The 6019-nt window shown below is 36.2% G+C and overlaps 1 pseudogene; it reads right to left on the reverse strand.

Moving 5' to 3' along the window:
- Nucleotides 1-1162: 1162 nt before the first annotated feature.
- On the reverse strand, nucleotides 1163-5114 carry LOC100465741 (annotated as a pseudogene).
- Between the last annotated feature and the right edge of the window lie 905 nt (nucleotides 5115-6019).

The raw sequence follows: 6019 nt of genomic DNA on the forward strand, positions 1-6019 counted from the left end.
TACATCAAATCTATGGATCAACTTAGGGAAGATTGCCATCCTAACAATGTCAAGTCTTCCAATCCATAAACATGGTACATCTCTCCATTAAGGTCTACTTTAGCTTTCCTATGCAAATTATTCTAGTATTTGGTATAAAGGCCTTATGTGCTGTTCATTAAATTTATTCCCAAATACCTTTGATGCTACTGCAAATGAAGTGGTTTTTACTCTTTTCTAGATGCTATATCTAGAATTTCAGCTGCTTTTTATATATTGGCTTTGTATCCTGCAACCTTGCTAAATTCACTTATTAGTTCTAATAGCCTTTTTGTAGATTCCTGTCATCTGCAAATAAGAAAATTTTACTTTCTTTCTCATTTATATGCCTTTTATTACTTCTTCTAATTTCACTGCACAGGCCAGGATCTCCAGTGCAAGGCTAAATAGTAGTGTTGAAAAGCAAAACATTTTCTATGTTTTTAACCTAGAAAATATTAAGTCTTTCACCACTAAGTATATCAGTTTTTTGTACATGCCCTTAGTCATGTTGAGAAAGTTCATATCTATTTCTAGTTTGCTGTATGCTTTTACTGTTAAATTATCAGATGCTTTTTCTGAATCTATTAAAATAAATGTATTTTTGTTATTTTTTCTATTAATATTGTAGATTTACATTGTTGAATGTTTAAATACTGAACAAGCCTTGCATTTCCAGGATAAATTCTACTTATTCATGATGTATCATCCATATATATATACCTATATCTATCTATCTATCTATGTATCTATCTATGTATCTATGTATATCTATCATCTATGTACATATTTCTGGATTTGATTTTTTAATCTAATATCTTATCAAACATTCTGTATTTGTGTTCCTGAGGGATATTAGTCTGTAGTTCTCATCTTTGTGAGATCTTTGGCTTTGGAATCAGGTTAAAACTGGCTTTCATAAAATGAATTAGGAAGTATTTCCTTTCCTTCTGTTTTTCTGAAAGAGTTTGTGTAAGATTGGTATAATATCTTCCGTAAATGTTTGATAGGATTCAACCATGAAATTACCTGAACTTTATTTGTAAAATTGTTGGAAGGTTTTTTTTTTTGTTTTTTTGTTTTTTTTGACAGGAAGTAGGATTTACTGGTGGGCATGAATAAGAAGAGGACAGTGCTGAGGTTCTCACGAGTGCAGAGCCTGCCATTTGCCCAGGAGGCCATGATTAGGGATATATTTGACCCCATAAGCTATCTGGGATAATCTGCTTTTCAGCTACCATGTCTTCAAATTCCTCCACATTAAATTTAGTAAAGTTGGATCTTAGAAATGTGGATCTTCTGGCAGCCACAGAACTTGAACTTGGACCTGTGTAGGCCCTTACATGCTTCTTGTTGTGCAGCTTGGTACAGATGGACATGATGACTTGGCCAGTGTGGAATCTGACCACTGTGCGCTGGGGCTTTCCAAAGTCCCCCCACATAACATACCTGTCGGGAGCACGTCAGCCCCAGCATAGGACATCTTACTGATATGGATGACATGGAAGGGGTGGAGCCACATTCAGATGTGAAAAACATCTTTTCTACAGCTTTTCACCACGTACTTATTGGCACAAATACTGGCAGCCTGCAGGGTTTAGAAGAGAGTTGCTCATAGTCATCTGATATCACGTGACCGCATAGTGGGCACTCATCCATTTTTGCTGTCTTCCACCCCAGGTCAAAGATGCAGATCTTGGCATCTGGGACACCTCTGCAGAAGCAAGGGTTTGGATATGGCTTGTTCTTACAATACTGTTAATATCGGACAGGGTGGTGGCCCACAGCAACACCAGGATCTTCATCGTCATACCAAGGAGAAAAGCTGTTTGTGAAACTGTTTTTAATTATAAAGTCAATTTTTAAATTGAGATGGTAGAGCTCATGCTTGCTATTTCTTCTTCTGTCAGTTTTGGTCATTTGTGTCTTTCAAGAAATTTATCCATTTCATCTAGGTTGTCAAATTCATTGGCATCAAGTCCGTACAATTTTCTTCTTATCTTTTTAATGGCTGGAGGTTCTGTAGTGGTTCCCTTGCTTCTATTCCTAATATTGCTAATTTGTCTGCTTTCTTTTTCCCTAATGAGTCCAGCTGGAGGTTTATCTGTTACACTGATCTTTCCAAGCATTAGCTTTTAGTTTGAAGAGATTTAGCCATTGTTTTTCTGTTTTCTATTGTATTGATGCTAGTGCTTACCTTCATTATTTCCTTCTTTTTAGCTTGTTCTGGGTTCAATTCATCCCACTCATGGTAGAAGCTTACTTTGATCATTTATTTGAACCTCCCCCCCCCCATATAGGCATTTGTCGCTCTCAGTTTTTCTCTATGTTGGGCTTTAGTTCTGTATGTTTCTTAATTTCGCTTGTGATATTTTTCTTTGATCCAGGTCATTAGAAATGAGTCATTTAATTTCCAGGATATTTTGGGTTTTCCTGATTATCTTATTTCACTATTTTTAATTTAATTCTACTGTGCTGAGAGAACCTACTTGATATGATTTCAATCTATTTAAATTCACCAGGGCTTGTTTTATAGGTCAGAAAATAGTCTATCTTAGTGAATCTCTAATTGCACTTTAAAAGAATGTGAAATATTTATTCTGCTGATGGTGGTGGAGTATAGCATAAGTATCACTTAAATCAAAGTGATTGATAATGTTGTTCAGATATGCTGCATCTCTGATGACTTTGTCTAATTTTTTCAATTGCTAAGAGATAGCTATTAAATCCTCCAAATGACGTAGAATTGACTGCTTCTTTTCTTGATTTTGTAAATTTGCTGCATGTATTGGGTGCACACACATTTATAATTATTATATATTTCTGGTGAATTGACACTTCTATCTTTATTAAGTGCCTTTATCTCTGGCAATACAATATTGTTAAAATCTATTTTATTTGATATTAATGAAGACCCTTAAGCATACTTATGCTTTTTGTTTGCATTACATATCTTTTTTCCATCTGTTTACTATAACCTCTCTGAATCTTCATATTTAAATGGGATCCTGATAGAAAATGGTTGGTTTTCATTTGTTTTGTAACCTATTCTGGCAATCTTTTGGAGTGTTTAACCCATTAACACTTATTATAATTATTAATATAGTTTAGTTGGGTCTATTACTTAAGCATCCATTCATCTCCTCTGTTTTTTTTGTTCCCTTAGTTCTCCTTTCCTGCTTTTTGGATTATTTGAATATTTTTAAAATTCCAGTTTAATATTTCTGCTGACTTTTTTGCTATGCTTCTTTGCAGCTTTTTCAGTGTTTTCCCTAAGAATTATAATATACATTCTTTAATTTTCATTGTCTACCTACTGGAAAAATATTACTACTATAATAATAGTTGTTATCTGTGTTATAGCTATACGTGTTATAAAACCTACAAGAAAGATTATATTTTTCTTCACACAGTTCAACTGTTTACAAAGAAACTGGAAGTAAATGGGGCCCAAAACAGTCTTTTGTATCGTCCAGATAGTCATATCATTTCCAGTGCTCTTCTTTCTTTTCCTGAGGATTCAAGTTTCCATCTGTCATTTTCCTTTAGCCTGAAGAATGTCCTTTAGCATTTATTGTAATGCAGGTCTTCTGGTGACAAATTATCTTAATTTTCTTTTCTCTGAAAATGCCTTCTTTTGTCTCATTTTTGAAAAATAACTGTAAAGAATACAGATTAAGTAGATAGCTTTGCCTTTAAAGACTTTTTAAACTTAATGAGGTAGAGTGCTTAAGTGAAATGACATTGTGTTTTATATACGTTTTCTTCCTGTATAATAAGTTTCTTCCTCTCCTCCCCTCCCCTCCTCTGAATGAAGATTCTATCTTCATACCTTGACATGCAATTCAAATATAATATTTTCTTGTGTGTTGTTCTGCCCACTGCACTGGCCAGAGAAGGGCTATTTTCTTAGACTTCATAGTTATATATTATATATTACATCTCAATAGGAAGAGAGCAAGTCATAAGACAGATGGTAAGGATGTCCTAAGTGAAAGGATATCTTATCTGAACATTTCTTTTTACGTTCAATCCGCTTACCCTGCACTGAGAATTTTAGCATGCAACTACGTTTTCTGTTTGCTTATTGATCCAGTTGTGTGTCCTCCACTGATGAATTTTTCATGTGATTTCCCATTGCTGTCACTATGAGGTCTTTGATTGCAGATCTGTTGTGTTCTTTTCTTTTCTATATCTACATATGTGGCCCTTTTTTAAAGATAGCGCTGGATAGTGCGTTTGGTCCTTCACCCATGCCAATCCCAATAAACAGAATGTCCAATGAAACTGAAAAGCATCAAGAATGTTCCAGAACACCTCACCATTATCTCTGAAACAACATCTGGCTCTGGCCTGAGGTGCAAGTTTTTGCAGAGAGATCTGAGAGATTATGCCACTGCTCTGGGCAGTTGCCTTCATTCTTAAATGATATTTTCAGTAAATATAGAATTCTAGTTTGACAGTTGTTTCTCTTACGGCATTTTCAAAAGGTTATTCTATTCTCTTTTGTCTTTTAGGGTTTCTGATGAGAAGGTGCCTATTTAACCGTCACTGTTCCTCTATATGCAACGTGTCGGTGTTCAAGATTTGTTCTTTATCTTTGGCCTTTAACAATGTGCCATGATGTGACTTAGCCTTGGATTTTCTGTGTTCACTCTGATTCTTGTTTGTATAGTATGTTGTGTCTAAACATTTCTATCTTTCATCAAACTTAGGAAGTATTCAGCTATTATGTCCTCAAATATTTTTTTCTGCCCTGTTCTCTCCCTCTTCTCCTGCTGGTATTCCTGTATGTTTGATCATTCTATCTAATCTAACAAGATATTGTTTATTTTTCAAAATCTGTTTTTCTCATTTTTCATTTTTGGTCATTTCCATTGCTCTATCTTTGAGTTCATTTACTCTTTCCTCTGCCATGTCTATTTGACTATTAAGTTTTTTCAGTGAATTTTTTTTTTGCATAATTCTAATTTTCAGTTCTGTAACTTCCATTTGCTTCTGACTTTATTGTTTGACGTGTTCTGTCTTACTTCATTAACTATTGTTATAATAGCTGCTTTAATGTCCTTATCTGTTCGTTCCAGCAACTTGTTCATCCCTAGGTCAAACAAAATTCATTATCTTTTCTCTTGAGAATGTGTTTCATTTGGGAGGATCTTTGTACGTTGGATAATTTTGAGTGTATCTTAGACCTTGTGAATGTTAACGGATCCCGGATACTGGTTTATTTCTTCGGCAGTGTTGTTTTCTTTGTTTTAGGAGGGAATTTTCTTGGCTGGTCTTGAGTTGCAAATGGTTGCTGTGCAAATGGTTGCTTGCACAGCAGTTCCACGTCAGTTCAGATCTTTTGTCTTTAGCTGAGCTGCTTTGAGTCTGCTCCGTGCATGCTTGTTTCTGGAGTCAGTCAGAGATACTGTTGGACAGAGACTGGGGAGCCCTCCTCTAACCTTTTTCCCATCCAGCATTACCCCCACTAGCGTTCAGTTTCCTGGTTTCACTATGGTTTCTCAGAAAAAGTGCCCCTGCCACTGCTGTGTGAGCCACCCAGACCACACCTGGCCCCATGGCTACCAAGAGTCATGGAAATGGAAAATTGATTGGATAGGTCCAACTTCCTGGAAGCACATGTGCATTTCCCATCAGTCTGGGCTTCGGTTCAGTGTCTAACACTATCAGGTAGTCTTTTCCTATGACCTGCTTCCACGGTGGTTTTCTGCAAGGGAGGGAATCTTCCAGCAGGGTCTTAGTCTATCAGACTCATAGGTGGAAGACTCCATATAAGTTTGTTTGTTTGTTTTGAGAGAGAGAGAGGGAGAAAGCACATGGGGGCATATGTGCGGTAGTGGGGGGGAGGGCTAGAGGGAGAGGGAGAGAGAGAATCTTAAGCTGGCTTGATCTCATGACCCCGAGATCATGACCTGAGCCAAAATCAAGAGTTGAACGCTTAACCCACTAAGCCAGCCAGGTGTCCCTGCATAAGTTTATTTTTTAAATAGTTTTG

The sequence above is a fragment of the Ailuropoda melanoleuca genome, chromosome 9 (assembly GCF_002007445.2).
Source record: "Ailuropoda melanoleuca isolate Jingjing chromosome 9, ASM200744v2, whole genome shotgun sequence".
NCBI lineage: Eukaryota > Metazoa > Chordata > Mammalia > Carnivora > Ursidae > Ailuropoda > Ailuropoda melanoleuca.